This window comes from Vidua chalybeata, chromosome 10 (assembly GCF_026979565.1).
Source record: "Vidua chalybeata isolate OUT-0048 chromosome 10, bVidCha1 merged haplotype, whole genome shotgun sequence".
NCBI classification, from domain to species: Eukaryota; Metazoa; Chordata; class Aves; order Passeriformes; family Viduidae; genus Vidua; species Vidua chalybeata.
The window spans coordinates 1,357,611-1,379,667 of record NC_071539.1 but is presented as its reverse complement, the minus strand read 5'-3'; positions in this window follow the sequence as shown (position 1 = coordinate 1,379,667).

The following is a 22,057-nucleotide window of genomic DNA, read 5'->3' as shown; positions in this document are numbered from 1 at the left end:
AGAATAAATACTCCTCTTTCAGATTTAATTTCCAGCGGCGGCTCCGCTCTCGCTATTGTGTTTCTTCTGAGCATCCTTTATTGGACTTGAAGTTGCTGAGAGTGGCGGGGAGGGTGTGGTGAGATGGCTTCACCCTCTCCCTGCCGGTGATGAGGACAGCTCCTGGGGCTGGGGTGGGACAGGGGACAGCCCTGGTGGCTCAGCATCACCGTGACACTGCTCACCAGCACCGTGCTGCAATGGCCCTGGTTTGGGTGGGAAGGGACCTTAAAAAGCATCTCATCCCAGCCCTGCCACGTGCAGGGACACCTTCCACTATTCCAGATTGCTCCAAGCCCTGCCCAACCTGGCCTTGGACACTTCCAAGGATCCAGGGGCAGCCACAGCTTCTCTGGGCACCCAGTGCCAGGGCCTGCCCACCCTCCCAGCCAGGAATTCCTTCCCAACATCCAACTTAAATCTACACTCTTTCAATTTAAATCCATGAGCTGTAATTATTGAAATTATGATATTCAATCAATGGAATTATAGAGTGATTTGAGTAGGAGAATAAAGCTGGAGAGAATGAAATGGGAAGTAAAAATGCATTTTCAAGAGCTTTTAGGTTTTCTCTTGGCCTGTTGATTCTTTACACACAAATCCTCATCTCAAAGTTGTGCACGGTGGGGGGAAGGGAGTGACTTTCTCCTCAGCGCACAAAACACAGGCACTTCTCAGGTTTTCTTAGGCTCTTGTGTATCCTCTGAGTTTTCCAGGGAGCCTTTTGGCTTTGTCCTCTGCAGTGGCCCCATGGCCCGGCCACGATCTGTATTTGTCTTGATCAGGATATTAAACCCCAGTCGTGCACAAAGCACCGAGGTCCCAGTGCACCACTGTTGAACTAAGAAATCATTATCATCAGCCAGAGGAGAAGGATGGATGATGGATAATGGGTCTCTCCCTGCCCAGCGATCATTACGCTCCTGCCGATGAGGCAGCAACTGTCTTAAGTCCCATTAGTGGATGATGGGCTGTCTGGAAGAGGATCCTCATTGCTGGGCAGGCAGCTCACTGCCTTAACCCCGCCGGGGAGGGACTGTCCCCTGCCAGCCCAGCCCCCAGCGTGTGGGAAAGGTGAAACGGCATCTCCCCTCGAGGCAGAAAAATGTAGAAAATCGAGCTGGAAGGCAACATGCACCTTCCTGAAGGGTCTGCCGGGCAAAAAAAAATACACTTAGGGACGTGTTAGTGCAAGTCTGAGGGAGTTTTGAGAGTTTATAACTCAGAGGTGTCTCTTGTCTGCGCAGCTCAGCGAGGGTTAAACTCTCCCCGTGGCTGGAGCATCGATGGCCGGGCTGGGGCTGGGGGTGCAGGGAGCAGAGACAGCGGGGTCACCCCGAGGGATGCTCAGAGCTGTGCACGCCCGTGTCACAGCCAGCCTGGGGGTGGGCAGCGAAATGGGAACGAGCTGGACAGCAAAACCTCTTCAGCTGTGAAGGGGAGGTGGAGTGGGAGCCAACCCCAAAGTGATGTGGGAACCAACCCCAAAATGATGTGAGATCCACCTCCGTGGTGATGTGAGATCCACCTCCGAGGTGATGTGGGAACCACCCCCAAAATGATGTGAGAACCATCCTCAAAATGATGTGGGAACCACCCCCAAAATGATGTGAGAACCATTCTCAAAATGATGCGAGAACCACCCCCGAGGTGATGTGAGAACCAGCCCCAAAGTGATGTGAGAACCAGCCCCAAAATGATGTGGGAACCACCCCCGAGGTGATGTGGGAAGCACCCCCGAGGTGATGTGGGAGCCAGCCCCTCGATGGAGCAGGGGGAGGCGAGGATGCTGCCAGGGCTGGGGGAACAGCTCTGGGGTGTCTGAGCAGCCCTGCGGGCTCCTGGCATCCATTGCCAACCTTGGCTGGGAAATGCCGTGGGAAGGGCCGGGTCTCTCCCGACCCTGCAGCCTCAGAGAGGGCCTCCTGTCACAGCCAGTTCTGTTTTCATGGAATATTCTCCTGTTGCTGTGTGATCCCCGAGACCTGCAGCTCTGCAAGGTGTGGGGGGGATCTGTTAATCCCAGAATGGTTTGGGTCGGAAGGGGCCTTAAAAATCATCCCATTCCAACCCCCTGGCACGGGCAAGGACACCTTCAACTATCCCAGGTTGCTCCAGCCTGGCCTTGGGCACTGCCAGGGATCCAGGGGCAGCCACAGCTGCTCTGGGCACCCTGTGCCAGGGCCTGCCCACCCTCCCAGGGAGGAATTCCTTCCTATTCACAGAATCAGAGAATCACAGAGTAACCTGAGTTTGAAGGGACCCACAAAGATCATGGAGCTCCAGCTGGCACCTCCCACCACAAAGGGTATCCAGCCCAACCTCTGATCTAAGCCTCTCTCAGTTTAATGCCCCATCCCTCTAGAAAAGCACTTGTGCAGCTCAGTAATTTTAAGTAAACTTTGAGAAATTGAATTTTAAGTCATATCTAAATCAGATCCGTCCCTGGCCTGTGACCTGGGCACAGGGTAATGAACAGAGGTATCTGCTGGGTGTCCCCGGGGAGCAGCTCTTCCCTTGGCAGCTTTGCTCTCAATTACACGGCCCCGAGTGCTGTGATTCATCCTGACGTGATCCCTGGTGATGAGAGCCCAGGACAGGATCCTGTGTTTAGCTGGAAATACATTTAAAAATGCATTCTGGAGGGTTTTCTTTAAATTATTAAAGAACAGTAATTCACCTTTTAAACTCACCAAGATGTAAAGCACTTTATGGACTATCTTTCAAATCGTTTTAAAAATCTTCAGATCCCCCTCTTGGTGCTCTCATAACTATTTAGTAAAACAATAATAAAACCAAAACCAATACAAATGTTGCCTGTTGTTTAGAGAAGTAAATATCCTTGGTAAGTCTTAGCAAAGCACTTACAACAGAGTGGTTTGGATGCAGTCCAGACTGTTCAATAGTTAATATATTATTCATATTAATAAAATAATGTTTGGAAAGGCACCAAGAGTCATAATCTGTGCAGCCAGACCTGGGGTTTAGCAGTTAGTTGACAATTAGTTACCAGCTGAGGGTTTCCCATGTTTCTCTGAGTTTGGGGTGTGAAGAGGATTTGAAGCCATGTCAGTGTCACAGCTGTGATTTATTCAGCATTCCCAGAGTCCCAACCAGGCTTCTCCTGGACCCCGGCGCTGGGCTTTCACCCAGGGGGCTCCATTCATTGTAAAATCAAATCCCAGCGGGACAAAAAGTTTGCAAAGCTCCTGGGTGCCCTGGCCGGGGACCCCTCTGTGCCCCCGGCCCTGGCCAGAGCCCTCCCAGCAGCTTGGAGGGGCTGAACCCTCTTGCCGGAGCAGGGGAAAACAAACGAGCCATTTGTAACCCTTAATTTAAACAGCTCCCGAAGTAATAGTATAAATAGTATAATGCAATTGTAATGGCTGATGAATTATGCATGCAGCCTCTTCCCTCTTTGAATATGCATGAGGCAGGAAATCGCCAAGTGGCACAATATTGCTGCTTTAGTGCTTACTTAGAGCCCTGCCCGGGGCTCTGGGGACAGCCAGCCCAGGGCTGCAGCTCCCCTGGCTCCTGCTCAGCACAGGGATGCTCCAAACCTGCTGAGAAAAGAGCTTCTGCTTTTCCAGCCAGCAGCAAGACCGGCACTTCCAGCCTTGGGCCAGGACGGTGTAAACAGCAGAGCCAGCCCCAGCTTTGTACAGCCCAGCTTAAAAATCAGGATAATATCAAACTAGTTCTAGGAGCTGAAGCAAATAAATTAATTTCAGTGACAGGAATAAAGTGGATCTAATTAGAAGTCCCTCTGCAGTGCCTCATTAGTGTGGTTGGTAAGTAAATGAAATTTCAGCAGTAGTGAGTTGGACTATTTGTCTTGGGGTATTTTTAGGATTCACAAAATGCCAACAAACCGGGTTTTCCTCACAGAAAATTTCCTTCATCAGATGTCTGGGGGCCTTCTTCACAGAGCATGGCACAGCCACTTCATTTACATTCCTCGGGCACTTGCCTTGCTCTCTGCAGCTCATTCATAAATTGAAACAAATCAAAGGGATTTTTGGAGACAAATGGATTTTAGCTGTCTCACTGCCTGCCTATAACTCCACAGAGCAACGTGCTGCTGCTGAATCTGAACACTTCAGAAACTTCCTCCTTTTCCCCCTGTGAACAAACGACTCTTTCTTCCTTCTGTGGGTGCCACCACCCTCCCGCACAGACACCCGCACGTCGCAGGGTGATTTTATTACAGGCCTGTGCAAGGAGCAGTCATTTGTCAGTCTTATTCAACTTGAGGCAGCTGTTGGTAACCTGCAATCCCAGACTGTCACTCAGCACCGATTTCCCCTGACTTTCAGTGCCTAGAAAGTCATACCCCGTGGTAATTTAATGAGCGGGACATAAAAATTCTGCTCATACCCGCCCAGCAGTGGTCCTGACAGATCATTTAGTGAGAAGCTCTCCTTTCAGGACAGAGCCCTGCGATGGAAAGCACAAAGTTATCCCGTTAATGATGTCCTCAACACATCAGAACCCCCAAAACCCCAGCAATTCACAAGGCTGATATTTCTGGGATGTGCTGCCGCCTCCGATCCCGTTGTTATTACAACACCGCAAGGTCTGGATATTGGGAATTTAATCAAATTAATGGAGTTGCTGTTCTGGAGAGGTGGCTGAGGGACAGGTGCTCTGAGCAGGGAGTGACCTGGAGCCTGGCTGAAACGCTCTGCTCCTTGATGAGGGGAAGCTGAGAGATCCCAGGAGCTCTGCACGTTGTTTGCAGCTTTTCAGGGTTTGTTTCTTGTGCAAAAAAAAGAGGGGTTTTTGCATAAAAGGTGAGATTGCTGCCAGGGAAAGGTACAGGTTGCACCTGTGTGAAGGCATTTGGGTGCTTCCTGCCTGGTCCTTCCCTCAATAGGTGCTCACAGCCTCCCCTGACACCTGGAATAACAAGAATTCAGAATAGCAGGGGAAAAGCTTCCCAAAAACCTCCTTTTGCAGGACTGAGATAAAAAACTGCATGAGCTTTTGCCCCATTTGCAACCTGAATTTCTCTATTTAACAATAAACCCCTGTGATGCTGGCAAAACGTTTGGATTGGGATTTTGGTGTTCAGCTTCCACCTCCAGAAATGCTGGAATTAAACACGATTTTTATGGCAGATTGAAGTGTTCAAGGCCAGGCTGGACAGTGCTTGGAGCAGCCTTGGATAGTGGAAGGTGTTCCTGCTCATGGACGGGGGTGGAATGAAAAGAGCTTTAAGTCCCTCCCAAACCAAACCATTCTGTGATTTTAAGCCTGATTTTAACACAAGAGCAGGCTTGGGGAGGTGGCCCAAACTTGGGGCCTACCCATTGCAATCAATTCTAACAAGGATATTAATTTGAACTGGGCTTTTAAAGCTTTATTAGACTGCAGAGGTTTTGACATCTAAATTAATACAAATTTCTTAAAGGATTTCCAGCCAATGGCTGTGATTAACATCTTTATTAAGATTTTTTACATTGATTAAATTCAGACACTTCCATTCTGTTCCACAGTGTAACTGCCTAGAAATTGGGCCACACAGGATGATTCATAAAGTTTAGATACCAGAATAACATCCTCAGGCAAGAATAATTTGATTTCCCCCCCTCCCCTCAAACATGTTGCCATAGATTTTTCCTAAATGTTTTACAAACAGTTATTAAAAGCACATTGAGAATCTGAATTCCCTGTGGGCAAAATGTTTTTGTACTTAAACTTTCGTTTAATTCAAGAAAAAAAAAAAAAAAAACCCATCTGGTTGGAGTTGCAGCAAAACATGGGAAAATCCTTTCCCAGCTATCACAACAACATCGATGCGAACCCAAAGATTGCTCATGGCCACCTTCCCTCACCCCCTTCCCTCTGGGGCTGGGCAGAGCCAGGTTTGGCTCTGGGAGCCCCGTCTGGGATCAGGACAAGGCAAAGCTTTGGGGGCTCAGACATTTCCCCCTTCCCAAGGTGAGCTTTGCTGGGTTCCCAGAGCATGCTGAGCCTGTCACCCCGTGGGTGTTTGCACAGTGGTGGCCCTGACTGGACAATCTGAACGATAGAATCGTTATGGAATGGTCTGGAAAGCTCAGCCTGGCACTCCTGCCTGGGCAGGGACACCTTCCCCACACCAGGTTGCTCAGGGTGGTATTAAACAACAAGTAGGTGCTGTGGGGCGAAATGTTCAAAACGTTCTTCCTTACAGCCACCATCAGAGACATCAAAACCACTCCAGCATTAATTTAGTGAGAGTCAAAATATGCATTTATCAGCTTGTGCTTTTAAATAGCTCCTAACGGAGCAAATGGATGGGAATTTTTAAAAAATTAAAAATAAAAAAAAAAAAATCCAAACCAACACCCACCACCCCCTTTCAAATCTCCCTTCCCTTAACAGCCCTGGAAATTTTCAATGTCATATTCCTGTGCATGGCTGCCCTTAATCTGACAGTGTCACAGGGATCTATCTTCATTTTCTCACTCTTTTCATAATCTAATCCTCAACTCTAACATGCAATTAGTGCCCTCCTCGCCCCTCGCATACCAAGCAGGCTGATTGCTACAGCTTTCCCTGTGCAATCCATTTAGCCCCGCGCCTCATAATGAATATGTACATTTGCAGGACCTCGCCGAGGAGGGTCACAGGCAATCAACCTTGAATTCAATTATGCGAGTCAAGGTTAATGACTCGGCGCAGTGGTCGGAGGCAGCGAGGCTCCCGCAGATTAAATCGGGCTGTCACAGCTGCCAGCGCCGCGTGCCGGCGACAGCGCCGGGACAAGGGGCTGGCACTGCCACACCCCATTGTCCGCCTCCCCCGGCCCCAATGGCATCGGGCAGGGCAGGGCAGGCCTGGGGGGGGGCACGGGGGGTGTCTGTGCCCTGCCCTGGGGACAGCGCTGCCACCCGGGCAAGGGGCACCAGGCGAGGGCTTCTCGCAGCACGAGGTTTGTACTCCGCGGGAGAAACCCCAAACTCTGTCCCGTGCCACGGTCCCTGCCCTGCGGGAAGCCCGGAGTCACACACTGCTCCCACTTCCCTGCTCATCCCGGGGCCAGCACCCCGCGGGTGGCTCCGGGGCTCTGTGCCCGCTGCGGCCGTGCCAGGGCTGGCACCGGCTGAAAGGTGCCACCAGCCCATGTGGGACCTGCCAGGAAAAGGGCTGCTGCCAGCCCAATCCTCACCCTCATCACCCCAAGGACAGATAATGTTGTTTCAGGACAACTTCCCAGCTGATATTTAAATGGCACCCATTTCTTTGATTTTCTCTCTCAGGGACACATTTTTTTTTTGTTTGCTCCAGGACTAACGAGGGTGTAAAGGAGCTGAGGACAGGCTGGAGCTGGGGCTTTGCTGGGAACTGCAAAGACTTTATGACAAATTTCCACACCCACGAGGGGGTCAGCTGCACCCCTGGCTCTGGGGTGTCCCAGCTCAGGGCAGAGGTGTTCTGTGCAATGTGTTCACCCCAAACAGAACCAGAATCCACAGCCAGCCCTGCCTCCCCCTGCCCATCCAAGGCTTCCCACAGGGCTGCACACTGAGCACGGAGTTATTTAGTAGTGCAGACAAATTAAAAACATAAATAACCTTCGACTGTCGGAATCTTTTCAATAAAAACAAATTATGGGGTTTATGTATGTAAAGCAGTTTCGCTTGGTGTGAAGAATCTTTTACAGGTGATTTATGCTGTTATTAAATATGGGGCAATTTTTAGAACCAAATCACTGCTGTCATTTGGGGACCATTACATTGTATTTAACACAAATTCTTAATGAATGTCTTTTTCAAAATGTTCTTCCAATGCTTAGATTTTAAAAGAGAAACCCCTTTATTTAAAAAAGATCGTTTTGTTTGTTTTGTCTTCTTTTCCTTTCTTTCCACTGGGAGAAAAAATTGGAGAGGGAAAAAGAACAACTGTAGTTCCTATAACTAGGCTGGCAGAGATGCAGCCCAAGACCTGGCAGAGCATTTCAATATATCCAAATTCCTCATCCCTCACTTTGAAACATTTCCCATACTCAGATGGGCACCCACGGCCTTCCAGCAGGTGCCCATCACTCTCCCCACTGCCCAGTGCCAGCAAGGATGTGCCTCAGGAGATGGAGTTTTGGAATATGCTCACGAATTCCTTGGTAAAAGCTGAGGATCCTTCTGGGTTTATTTTCTTTTTCTCAAGGTGTTCAGCACTTGGACGTGCAGGGCTGGGCAGCACAGCCATGCCAGGACAACCCTGGGAAACTTACCCTGGAGAAAAGGGCATCTTGATATTTCTATTTAAAAGTCCCAGCTTTCCTCTCTGCCCAGCGCTGCGGTGTCAGGGGAGAGGGGGGAGCCCCCTGAGTGAGGTCAGAGCCAGAAGAGCTCCAGGCTGGGGCTGCTCCATCACCTCCTCCGTGCCCTGATGGCACAGACCACCATGGACCCACTGCTGGGCTCCCCACGATGATGGGACACTTTTAATTGTACTGGTTGTTCATGCAGGAGTCATGAATTGCTCCCTACAAATGGTGATTAAAAGGGAGGATAAAATACAGGGAGGCAAGCTTAAATCCATTCCTGCTACTTAGAAACTGGAAAAGGTTGTTGGAGATCTGTTCAGCTGTTCCATCAGGAGTTAAACATCCAGAAATCAGCTCTCCTGGGCAAGAGGAACAAGCTTGTGAGTGTTTGGTTCAGCCCTGGAAATCTGGAACAGACTTAAACTTCCTTGAAAAAAATATTTGGGCGAGACCCCATGATGTGTGCCCAGGCTGAGGGGTCAGAAATCAGGAACTTCGGGAAATCCTGGGGATTGTTCCCAAACAGGAGCAGTGCCTGCAAGTGGTGGTGGAAAGTTTAGAGCAAAACAGGAGAAAAGCAGTGGGTGCTGCCCGTGGAGAGGTGACAGCTGGCATTAAGGGAAGGCTTTGTTGGTGCCCAGTGTGATTTGTGTGACACACAGATTCTTTCACAGCCCACAGAGACACCTCTCAGGTGTTCCAGGATTTAAATGAGTTGGTTTGGGCTGTGGGGAGCCTCTATCGAGGATTCATGAATCCCCCGCTCCGGCGTGGACGCCTCCTGTTATTTCAGCTCCTGAAATGCAATTCTGGCCAAAGCCAGAATTTGTTCCATCGTGTTAGGGACAAACAGCAAATTGAGGCTTGTTCAGGAGGGGCAGCGTGACAGGAGCAAAATGCAAACTTCTGAGGGGCTGGCACAGCAAGCTCAGAGCAGATCCGTGTGCTCAGGGAGCCATGGAAAATCACTGCTGGGCTGAAACTGTGGAAAATCCACTCTGCCCAGTGTTTGGATGTCCTAATCCTGGCCATTCTCAGACACTGAGCAGTGGCATATATTTTAGGATTATCTGATCAGAGTCACTTAAAATTGCTTTAATTAGATTACTGGATATTACAGCTCCAGAGGATGCTGTGGGGATGAATTGGGTGCCTAAACATTTCAGATTTAATTGGTCTAATATAAAATATAGGATCACACCTTCCAGGCTTTATTTCCATTTCTTCCAAGTACCTAAAAAGTCTTGCAGGGAAAAGCAATGAGGTTGTTTTTCCCCATCTAATATGATATAAATGGTTGGCAGGGAAAGGGCTTAGAGAGGAAGTTTGGAAAACAATTTGGTGTACAGGTGATACACTGGTGTGACTGGTACCAGTATCCTTAAATTTCCAAAATAAATTGTTGTAGCAGAATATATTCAGTTACAGCTGTGAGATCAGACATTTCAAACCAGTGTCGTTACTATACACATTTATATTAAATTAAACTTTTGCATTAATAAAAGGCACCTCAAACCCAGACTTTGAGACACTTTTCTGGGAGCATCCAAAGCTTTTGCAATGAGAACTGAGAGTTAAATAAAGCTTTCCAAAGGATTTATCAGGTAAATGTTATGGATTGACATGATTTAATTTATGGAATTAGTTTGACTTTCAATTACCAGGCTTCACACTGAATCACTTTATATTTTGAGCTCTGTAAGTAGCACTCCTTACACTCGATCTTTCATTTGGGGAAGGATTATCAATAATTAGACACCATGGCCTTATTGATCAACTAATCAATAGCCACATTAATCGTCAGCAGTCTGAAAACAATTCACTCTTTGCATGAAAAGGAGTGGGTGCAATCAAATTAACATCCTGTGCCTCACCCCCTGCAGGTGGTACCTTTCTGAGAGAGGGGATCTCTGAACCTGCTGCTGCACACCCAGAGAGCCTTTGCTCTTCTTTTGAACTTCTTAATTAAGTTTGGGTCATTGTTTCTCAATTTTCTGCTGTTGATTTGTCACTAACAATAACTTCTGGCCCAAAAATATGTTGGATAGAGAGAGAGAGTCTCCAAAGGTGCCAGTTTATCCCCACACGAGCAGTACAGAGGGATTGCAGGGTGAACCCCAAGGCTGAGCTCTCATCCACATCCCCATCACCCCAAAGCTCAGCAGAGGTGAGCTGGAGCTGCCCCCCAAACCAGCTGCTTCACATAAATGTCTCTCTCTGAGTTTTCCCCCTTTAATCACTCAAAATTTTCACATTCCAAAGAATTATACCTGCACATTTTCCAAGTTACACGGGCTTTCCTCAATCCAGAATGGAGCACCTGATTAAGTTTGTGTTTGCTGTTCTTGGTCATAAAAAATCATTTATAGCCAAGCCTCTCCATCAATCAGGTGAGACTATTAGGAAAACAACAAACTGCCCAATAAATTATCCTAATCTGCTGTAAAACTGATCTTAGTAATTAATTTAGTCAATTATATTTAACCAGTTGGCAAGTGGCCTAAATAATGTAATCGCATTGGGTTTTTCAGGGAATAAAACCTGAGAGAGCCGTAAAAATCATTCAGAGTAGCACGGAACTGTAATTTTGATTTGGGGTGTGACGCAGAGCAGTGGCTCAGGTGGGCACACGGCCTCAGGCACAAAAAATGGTTTTTGTGGTGGTAACTGCTGAGGGGAGATGGGTGCGAGGCCCCCCGGCTCTGCTGAACCACATCCCCTTCCAGCTGTGGCTTTAGGGGGTCCCTGTCCTTGGGTGAGGGGACTCTGGTTGCTCTGACACCCCTGGCAAGGTGTCAAAGCTTTGGCCCCTGGGGTCCCTGCTCAGCCCCCTCAGCTGAGGGAGAGCAGATGCAGATCCTCCATGTTCATGGGAGTTGGGCCTGCAGGCCTCAGCAGGTTTTGTTTGTCCAGAGTCAAACAGCAGTTCCCGGCCTGGTTCAGAGCAGGATTGGTGTGGTTTTGTGTGGTGTGTTTTGTGTGCTCATTAATCCTCTGGATTGGCAGGGATGTGCACATCCTGGTGGGAAGGGCCTGTTTGTTTCCTTCCTCTGAACAGGCCCCTGCTCCTGTGTCAGGGCCTGCCTCTGCACCTGGAGATAGCAGCAGCTATTCCAAAGGGATTGTAATGGACACTTGATGGATAGTTGAGGTGAAATCCACGTGCTGCGATTTATGGAGTTAGATAAAGGCCGTGATTATGGTCAGGGAGGCAGAGTTTGCTCCAGCAAACCCTAAAAAGGACCTGTTGGGGAGGCCATTGGGGAGTGCCCTGTGCAGGAACCACGGCTGGAACCACATTCCCAACGCTCCCCTGAACGCCATCTGTGCCACTGGTGTGTTCCTGCTCCTTGCCAGGCACATTATCCTTGCTTTCCAATGATAAGAACATTTCTCCATCACATCTTCCCATCCTTGACATTAACCAGGGGGCTCATTCCACACTCCCCTCTCCACAAAAACCTGGCAAAGCAGCAGCGTTTGTTCCCCCATGGACACCCGAGCCTTCCACTGGGAGCGACTGGATCCTTTGTGTTTAACCCATTGCATCCAGCCTCGGGCACGTGTGGGACATGGGGATAGTGGGATTTGCTCTGTGTGATATCACAGGATGTGCCACCATCATGAGGGGCTCAAACTGCTGGCGTGGAGTATTTTACCTTTGGGGAGGTAGCAGTTTTGTGCTGTGAAATGGCAACAGGGCTGCTCCTCACCCAGTGTGGTCCTGGGAATGCTGCCAGGGACACAGATCCTGTCCCCACATGGGGGACAGCAGGGAACAGCCAGCCCCCTCCCAATGCAATTAGTATGAGTTACCTCAGCTCTTTATTAGTAGTAGTTGCAGTAGTATAAAACCCTCCAATGTGTACATCAATACCCGTATCCATACTCAGATCCACACATCCCTGATTTCTTTGCTGGTGGCTGTGAACCAACCTGCTGTAACCTGCAATTCCTCCTGCTCTGTGCATGGCATGGAATCATGGAATCATGGAGTTGTTAATTAATAAAACACCCTCTAAGATCAGGGAGTCAGACCACCCCCCAGCACTGCCAAGGCCACCAGTGACCACGTCCCCAGGTGCCACATCCACACGGCTTTTGAATCCTTCCAGGGATGGAAATTCCACCACTGCTCTGGGCAGCTGTGCCAGGGCTGGACAACCTTTTCCATGAAGTAATTTTCCTAATATCCAACCTAAATCTTCTCTGGTGTAACTTGAGGCTGTTTTCACTTGTTCTTTGGGAAAAGAGACCAACCCTCACCCCGGCTGCCCCTCCTGTCAAGGAGTTGTGCAGAGCCAGAAGGTCCCTCCTGAGCCTCCTTTTCTCCAGGCTGAGCCCCCCCAGCTCCAGACCCTTCCCCAGCTCCATTCCCTTCTCTGGACACTCCTGCAAGATCCCACATCTCCAGCAGGCTCCATGCGTCCATCCCACCCTTGGCAGGTCAGACTCTCAGCACGTGTCGGGGCTCACGGAGGAGCGAGAACCCCTCGACTCCGTGCCCAGGGTGACTCCTGCCTGCCAACAGCGCCGTGCAATAAAGCCTGGCTTAAAAGCCCCATAAACCCAGCAGTTATAAGACACGGAATGATGTGAGGCAGGGCTGGAGCAGAGGCCTCCTGCCTTTGATGTTTATTGCCACAGCGGAGCAAATCGGAACAATGCCGGGCTTCGTGAGCCCTTCTTAGCGCTCGGAATTTCACATTTGTTTCCAATTTTACCAGTTGCCATTGTGGGCTTTCCTTCTGCCATTGTCTAAGGGGTGGCGGTTGTAATTTCTGTTTTGTGCTCCGTAATTCCGAGCAGTCCGGGCCAGGCAGGAACATCTGCATGGAGGGCCCTGCCCTCCTGCACCAGGCCGTGTTGGAAGGTCACTCTCCTCATAAACTTCGTTATCGCTGTTGGTTTTATTCATTATATTTGACATATTAAGCTTCTGTATCTTGGCATAAAGGACACAATATTGCAGCATATTGGCAAGCTCATTTGCTTTTCACAGCCAGTGTTGTGTCCAAATAGCAGTCCCTGGGGAGCAACACGTGGATATAGACTGCAGGAAAATGAGCCTCAGCAGCAGGTGGCCTTTTGCAGCCTAATGAACACGGCAATCTGTTACCAGCACGGCGAGGCTTTTCACCAGACAATTAGGCAACTAAGCATGTAATTATTCAGGCCAACAAGAAGAGCCTCTTCTCTAATTTCATCTTTTCATTGCTGTTTACTCACCCACACTCCCCTCATTAATGAGAGATTTTCCAGTCTATGCTAATTGGTTTCAATAACATTCATTTCAGTTGAAAGGGAGCGATTCTGTTAATTGGGAATCGAAGGCGTCTTTTCATTTCAAGTGCGTCCTGCCATGGAAATCTGAACACTCTCAACAGGTTTGAGCTAATGAAATTAAGTTACACAGCCACTGGTGGTGTAATAGAAATAAAGTAATTTATTTTCACTGAAGCATGTGCTATAGGTCCTGAACAATTAATCCAGCTCGTTGGGGAGAGCCATCGGAGGAGGTGATTTGGAACAAACAAGGCTGCAGCTCCAGAGCTGCTGCTGCAATTCTCAGGGTGGTTTCACTGCCGAGCTCTTCAGCACCACCCAAAATGTTTAATGGGAATGAGAAGCATTTATGGAAACACTAATTCTTTAAGAGCTGTTTGGGAAATAAAGAAACAGAGCGCAGAGCTTGCCAGCCTGTTAAGTGTGAGGGTGGGTTAAAGCACCATAAAATAAACAAATGGGTGTTCCCGGCTCTGAAATCTGAGCCCTCCACAGGGCACGTGGTGCTGAGAGGACTGGGGAGCTGTAATCTGATTTCTCCAGCGCTCGGGACCTGGAAAGCAAAAGGGAACTGGAGCCCAAGAGTCAAATATGTTTGGGTTTTTTCATTGACCACAAGTATGAGGAATTCTTTTGAAGGAAAAGTGAGATTCTCAATTATCGCCGTAACTTCTGGTGCTCAGGCTGTAAAGAAAACTTCAGCTACCTCATTCCAGCTTTAGGCTTGGAAGTGGTTGATTTTTAAGGTCCCTTCCAACCCAACCCAATGCAGGATTCTGTGATTCTGCCATAGATAAACCTTAGAACATCTGCAGGGAGCACCAAGGTGGAGGAGGCAGCTTGGAGGTGTCTGAGCATCCTGGCCATGCCCTGTCTTTTCCTTGTGATGGAATCCCAGAACAGTTTGGGTTGGAAGGGACCTTCAGGATCATCCAGCCTTCCACTGGACCAGGTTGCTCAGAACTTGGTTGTCGTGGAGTGGGTGATCCTAACTGCTGCAGGTCACTGCTGTGGCCATTAATTAATTCAAAGTAAATTTGATGAGAACTACAGTCTCCAAGCAATGCCAGGGATAAAGGATTGCTTTCCATGTGGGAAAAATCAGGGAACTTTGAAAACTTCAGTGCTTCAGTGTGGAGGAGACCAAAGCTGGCACGTGCCTGAATGCTCTCTCGAGCTGAACATGAGCCAAAGGCAGAGGGATATGGAAATCTCTGCAAATTCAGATGTAATTATGGATTTTTAAATGAAGATACAGCATATATTTAAACTATCTCTCGGACATCCAAAATAAATATGCAAAACAGCATAACAAGTACCCCAAACCATAAGTTTTCTTGACTTAATCAACTTTTAAGGGAGACTTTCAGCTTTTCTCACCTTTTCTTCCCTGGCATTAAAGCAGCCTGATGAATTTGGCACAAGTGAAAGGACAGTGTACAACTTTTGTTTTTATCCAACCTGATCATGGGAGGTGCTGTTCCAAACCTTTGTGGATAACCCATCCCCTGTGCTGTTCCTCCAGCTGGAATATTTGCTTGGTGGGAGATGCTCTTTCCACCAGCAGGAAGAGGAGCCCTGGTTTGCTGCAGTTGTTGCCCGTGTTTCATCTTGGGTTTATTTATAAGCATTTATGCCAGCGTGGGGGATGTAAATGCTAATGTTGGTTCTTTTAAAACCTGGCTTCCAAAATGCATAATAGGCAGAGCCTGATAAAATAATACTCTGCAGCCTGTTATGAATATTTCAAAGAATTATTTCTTTATTTTGCGCAGAGCTCATCGGGCTGACGTTTGATTCATAGCTGCACAAGCGTACCTGGGGTTGCTAAGGTTACCCAATTTCATTCACCCATGGATAGTTGAGATCTACATAATCCCATCAGATCTTCCACTGCATTTCCAAGTGCTATTGATGAATGGGGCCTTGCTCAGATGATGTGTCCATTTACATGTGATATATCTCACGAGTCCTGTCTTCGGGAATATTGCAGCTGATGAAATTTCCCATTATGTGCACACACAGAAAGCAGAGGTGCGTGGGTTTATTCTCAGCTTGAACAGGCCCCAGAATTAGGAGCCAAGGAGGGTATTTTGTACTTGAATCTCGCTTTTTCTGCCCAAATTGAGAGTGTTGTGACTGTAACACCAGACTGTGCTTTGGTCAGAGTTCTCTGCAGTGATACCATCTCCTGGTTGCCACCAGAAAGGCTCAGGCCCTCACTTCACTGAGCTCACCAGTGACACCCTCAGCACCTTTGAATAGGAAATACCACATGAAAAATGAGCAGCTTTTCCAGCAGAAGTTGCAGACCCTGGGGGATGGCTCAGGTTGGGCATTGTGGCTCTCAGGGTGACATGAACCAGGGGACAACTGGGGTGGGGGGGGAAGATGCACCACAGAGACCACAAGTCCTGAGCAGTGCCCTCCCCACCTCCTGAGGACACAGATTGCACACAACAGATTAATTTCTGTGTTAGAAACCACAGCCAAGCCATAGGTGCCCTTTAATTTCAATTTACAAGGCCTGAACAGCAACTGTCGACCCAGAGTGTTGGGAGACAAAGAAGACTTTAACTCCCCCAACCAGCCAAACCCAAATCCCTCTCCTTGTGCCCCTTCTCCCCAGAAACCCAGCCCAAACCACGTCACACAGGCTGGGAAGCTCTGGAACTGTGGTCTTGCTGGGACTGGGGTGGGCTGGGAGGCGCTGGGGGCCCATGGAACCCCCAGGAGCCAAACTGAAGTGTGGGTGCAGCCAGGGTGGTTATCCCAGGGGAGCAGCCCTCACTGCCCCAGTGCCCTGCTGGGACACAGCGGGACAGACCCTGTTTGCATAAAAGGCTGAAAATCAAACAAATTTGGTGTCAGTGGGGCGAGGACTGACAGTCCCAAGTCATTTATTCCCGGAGCAGACCAAGGCAGCAGCTGATCTCAAAAGCCAGAGATGTTCATCCCAAATCTTCTCAGAGCTATGTTTGCAAGTGGAAGGAGGAAACTGTTATTGAGGCAATCTGAGGCTGGAGCCTGTGCAGCCCTGCAAACCCACGCTGTATTTCATCCTTTAAAAGCTATCACTTTACTTAGCAAGCTGCGTACTACAATTATACAATGTTTTTCTTGGCCCCCAGCTACATTAAACATCCATTTTACAGCGTTTGCTGTGCTCCCCTGAAAGCCTGGCTCCCGAGGAGGGGTTATAAAGGGCGATACTGTAAAAAAGGACACGGGTTCCTCATTAACTTTATAGTTTTACTGCCTTGTTTTGGGGCACCTTCCCTTCCTCCCTTCCTGTGGCTGGTGCACAGCTACTTTACCCAAGCGGATTTGGCTGGGAACGTTTTCCAACAGCATCCTCTGCTCCTGGCCGCAAAGCACCTCCTAAAGCGGATCCAAAGCCCCTCCTCTCAAAGCCCCCAGGCTGAGCACACAGAATCTTGGAATCACAGAGTCATTGAGTGGTTTGCGTGGGAAGGGACCTCAAAGCCCAACCAGTCCCAACCCCTGCCATGGGCAGGGGCACCTTCCATGGTCCAGCTTGCTCCAAGCCCCGTCCAAATCCTCCGGCAGGATCCCTCCCACGGCGGCTCCCCTGCTATCAGGAATAAGGCACCTCTGCAGCGGCGAGGGCAGAGCTCCCTCCAGAGCCGCCCGCCGCAGGATTTATGTTTCCCACACGTTCCCAGGCCAGCTGGACTTTTTTACACCCCTGCGCATTATCGAGACAGGCAGGGCAGCCGATTAAATCATGTTTGAACGTGCATAAAACCTGTCCTCGTTCCTGCACAGCCTGGCCAGGCACAGGCTCTGCTTGCTGCTAATTATAGCCGATAAAAACTGCCCGGCGCGGCGGAGCCCTCCCGGCGCAGACAACGTCTCGAGCTGTTGATTATTTAGCCCTATTATATATTGATAGCGTAGGATTTATTCCTGAGAGCAGAGCCCAATAGCTGGGGCTCGGCTGGCGCTGGGGAACGGGCTCTGAGGCCGTTAGCCTGGGGTAATCTATCAGCGGGAGGAGGAGGAGGAGGAGGAGGAGGGTGCTCCAGCAATTAGGGAGCAGCAATCCCGGCGATGGGCTATCGGCAGCATAATAGAGATAATGGCTTTTACTGGCCAGGCCGGGCACGGGGCTGCCGGGGAAGCAGTGACATGAGATAAATAGAGAAATGCTCATTAAAAGCTGCTGCGAGCGCGGGCGCGAGGCACCACGGTGTCTGGATGGAGCAGATCCTCCCGATACGGGCGGATGTTGCAGGGAAACCTAGATGGCTGCAAATTTAAGGGCATACATTAAGCTGGTGTTTGTGACAGAATTAAGTTATTTCCAGCCCAACGTGTTTCGTATTACAGCCCCCCGCTCCCTACGATACTATTTTTACTGCCTGCACTGTGAGATGCCCTTTTTTCCCCTCAAGTTTTCTGCCCCAAAACGCCAGATCTTCCCCAAAACTCCCCTCAGCACCAGCGCTGGCTGCCAAGGTGGCCGAGGGCAGCTGAGAGCTCTGGAAAGCTTCAGCTGCAAGGGAGCATCTTCTCAGTGGGGTCAAATGTCCATCACCCACCAACAGCAGTGGTCAGCCAACATCAGGCAGAGATCTCTGCGCTCTGTGGCAGGGACAGGACCCAGGGGTGGCTGGAGCTGGGCCAGGGGAGGGTTAGGTTGGATATCAGGAAAGGTTCTTCCCCCAGAGGGTGCTGGCACTGCCCAGGCTCCCCAGGGAATGGGCACGGCCCCGAGGCTGCCAGAGCTCCGGGAGCCTTTGGACAGCGCTGCCAGGGATGCCCAGGGTGGGATTTTTGGGGTGTGTGGGGTCAGGGGCTGGACTGGAGGATCCTTGGGGGTCCCTTCCAGCTCAGGATATTCCATGATTCTATTTTATGAACAGGCTACAGGAATGGTGACCACCCTCTATACCCATTTCTCCATATTTAGTGCAGTCTGCCTAAACAGTTCTGATCCATTAAGGGTTGGAATAGGCTCCAAATGCTGGACTCCATATAAATGCATGACCTGTTCACACGAAGAGAGCTGAGCCTGGAATGGGCAAGTGGATTTAGAGGGAAGCAGCTCTCCAGAATGAGAATGTGCTTTACCTTCATTAGTGTTTAACCCTTAAACAAAGGGTTTGAGGGGTACAAAATTAACAGGTGAATGATGAAGGTACCACTTCACACCCAGGAATAAATGAATACATTTACTACAAACCCCTGAAGATGAGCAGGCAGCAAAGTGTACAGGTTAATCAAGTGTTCAATAATAAATAAATTTATATACTGGTAATAAATTACTTCATTTTGTCATCACCCAATCTGTGAACCACAAGGTATCAGAGAAAAAAATTATATTGGAGTTCTGCTGCCTGAGTTAATGGGAGCTGGGCACTGGAAGAGGCACAGGGCGAGCATCATTCCCTGGCAAACACCACACACATCCCTCTCTGCTCAAAGGAGGCAGCGAAAGGGTCCAGCTTGAAGATTTTCTCCTTCTGAATATTTCAGTTTAGCTGAATATAAATAAATCAGGCACTTCCAGACTCAGCAGGATCCTACCTCCTGCAATATTGCTCTGTCATCCTATTCCTGCCCAGCCTTCCTTCGGCATCAGCCCGGCTGCATCCTTTATTAGTTCTGTGCTCGCAACTGGCCGGGGTAGATCCGGTTACCGGAACTCCCAATGGCAACTGGGAGCTTTCCACTCACCAGTTTGGCCTCCCAGTGCCCAGGGAAGGCTGGGAGTGGGCCCATCCCAGCAGGGACATCCCTGTTCCCAGCATCAGCCCCGCAATGGGATCAGATCCAAAGGCAGCCCTGGCACAGGGGGATGCACATGGCCAGCGAGCAGGGACCGTGTCCCTGGGGAAGGGATTCCACCCCCTGGCATGTGCAAAATTCCTCTCTACCCAAGCAGGTGAGGGCTTTTTGGATTTTCTCTCCTCTCCTCTGACATGGACTCAGTGAGCTCAGGCCTTTCCTGAACATCCCTAAAGAGACAATGAGCTGGGATGAGCTGGGAACACTGGAGGCTGCTGGGATCTGCTGGGATCAGCTGGGACATCCTGGCACTTGCTGGGATGAGCTGGGACGTGCTGGGACAAACTAGATGAGATGTGACATCCTGGCACATGCTGGGATCAGCTGGGATGTACTGGGATCTGCTGGGACATCCTGGCACATGCTGGCATGACTTGGGACGTTCACCACCATGCTCAGCTCCCTGATCCACACCAAAGCTGACTGAGAAGGGCACGGGCATGGCTCTGTCCAAGCATCCCCTTTTCCCAGCATCTCTTTATTCCCAGTCCCTCTTCCCACAGGCCCCAGGGTGTGACTGCTGCTCACACATTCCAGGCAAAGGGGGGGAAGCAGGGATCTGGCAGAGCACCTTCATTTTGGCAACTCCTACATCACCATCAATCACAGCACACAAAACATTGCAATTTTACTGCAACAACAATTTTGGAATTGTTTCCAAAAACACGCCTGAAGGTTTTCCCTGTATTTCTCTGAAGATTCATGAGACCAGGCTATTTTTTCCCAAGCAGGCTGAGTTTTACTGGCGTGTTCTGCTCAGCAAAGGAGTGAATCTGATAGTGCTGGGCCGGGAGGATGTATTGATCTCAGCGCTGAGAGTGCCTTGGCTCCGGGTGGATGAGGCCATGCAAAACGCAGATTGATTTTAGAAAGAGCTGCCAGGAAGAGCTGGGGTAGCTCAGGGATGGCAGAGGCACCTGGTTCATTCCTCAAATATTTGTCCACAAGCAGGACACCGCTCCGGGGGGATGGATGAAGTTGGGAGATGCTGAGATGCGTGGCCTGAGCACCCCTGGTGGTTTTGGGACCAGGGAGGGGGTGACTCCATATGTCCTGTGGGTCTTGGTGGGGTTGGAGCATCCCCTGTCCCTCCTTGGGGTCTCCCACACCCTCCACTGCGCCAGACCCAAAAGTTGGACTTGACCCTTGTGGGTCCAGATTGGGATATTCTGTGATTCTGGGATTCTGGGATTCTGTGATTCAGGGATTCTGTGCCTGACCCCCTCAGGTTCCATCAAGACCCTCACAATTCCCAATTCCTGCCCTTCTCCAGGCCCTGATTGGCTTTCTCTTCCTTACATTGGTACTGAAGACATCCCAGGGAGATGACGTGGAGTGGGGGCAATAAAAACCCCAGACTTTGGGAATGGAAGCAGCACTGACCATATTCCTTCAGCCGCACGCTCATTACACCTAATTTGCATGTGCTAATTTCCAGTGCACACAGAGAACGTGGCGAGCAGGGCACCCTCAAAGCTCAGGTCTCCATCCAGTCCTCCCAGACTGCTGGGAATTCTCCTCTGGCTAAGGGGACTGAAGAACCACAACAGGCATCAAAACCCAAGGGAAACAACAACAAAAAAACCATAGCAGCTGTTAAAATGTCTTGTGTTTCTTTCCTGCATGAGAGAAACTATTTAAACTGGCACAAAATAAATTTAGGGAGCATATTCTTGGAATTACATAGAAAAATACCCCATACGTTTTGGCAGCAGCTAAACATATCCTTAATGGAATTCATATGGGGCCTGGAGTGATCACAATGTTTGGAGAGGAGCCAGATAGTAAGTAATTTAAACATCACAGGAAATTAAATTTTAGAATTCAATTTTGCATAAAGTTTTCTGTAATGAAAATGTCACACATAAATTATGAAGTCTGATTATATTCTTTTTTGACTTTTTAATAAAATAATAGAGGCACTTGACAGTCAAGAACAAATGCATATTTTATGTGAGGAGCATTACGTTAAAGCAACGTCCTGTGGAAATAATGGAACAGATGTTAACACTGCTCTATCAGTTATCAGGTGCTCTGTTCAACAGCTTCAAACACAAGTATTTATTAAAAATGCTAACGGGCTTGTCTCCCAGGGTTATCTAATTGTGGGCTTAAAATGGAGGTCTTTAATGTAATTAATTATAGCTGTGGAATTATAGAGTTAGGCCATAATTTATTGAATATGTGGATGTGTCCACATATAAATTATATGCTGCTGTTAATATAGAATTAATTCCAGGCAGGGGGAGAAGGACTTTGGTGAAAACACAAACTTGGTCATAACAGAGCCATAAATCAGAACTAATCCCAATTGTCCCTTCATTTCCATGGAGGGACTCAACGCTGGCACGTCTCAAACCTCACCCACTCTGGGGGCCGTCGAGGCCCTGAGCTGGGCTGAGACCCTGGGGGGACACAGGGACAGCCCCGAGACCCTGCTCCACTGCTGGTCCTGCATCCTCCACTGCTGATGCTGGACATGCCGGTGGGAATCATGGTGGGCATCGCGGTGGGCATTGCAGTGGGAATCATGGTGGGGATCATGGAGGGCATTGTGGTGGGCATTGCAGTGGGAATCATGGTGGGCATCGCGGTGGGCATTGCAGTGGGAATCATGGTGGGCATCATGGAGGGCATTGTGGTGGGCATTGCAGTGGGAAT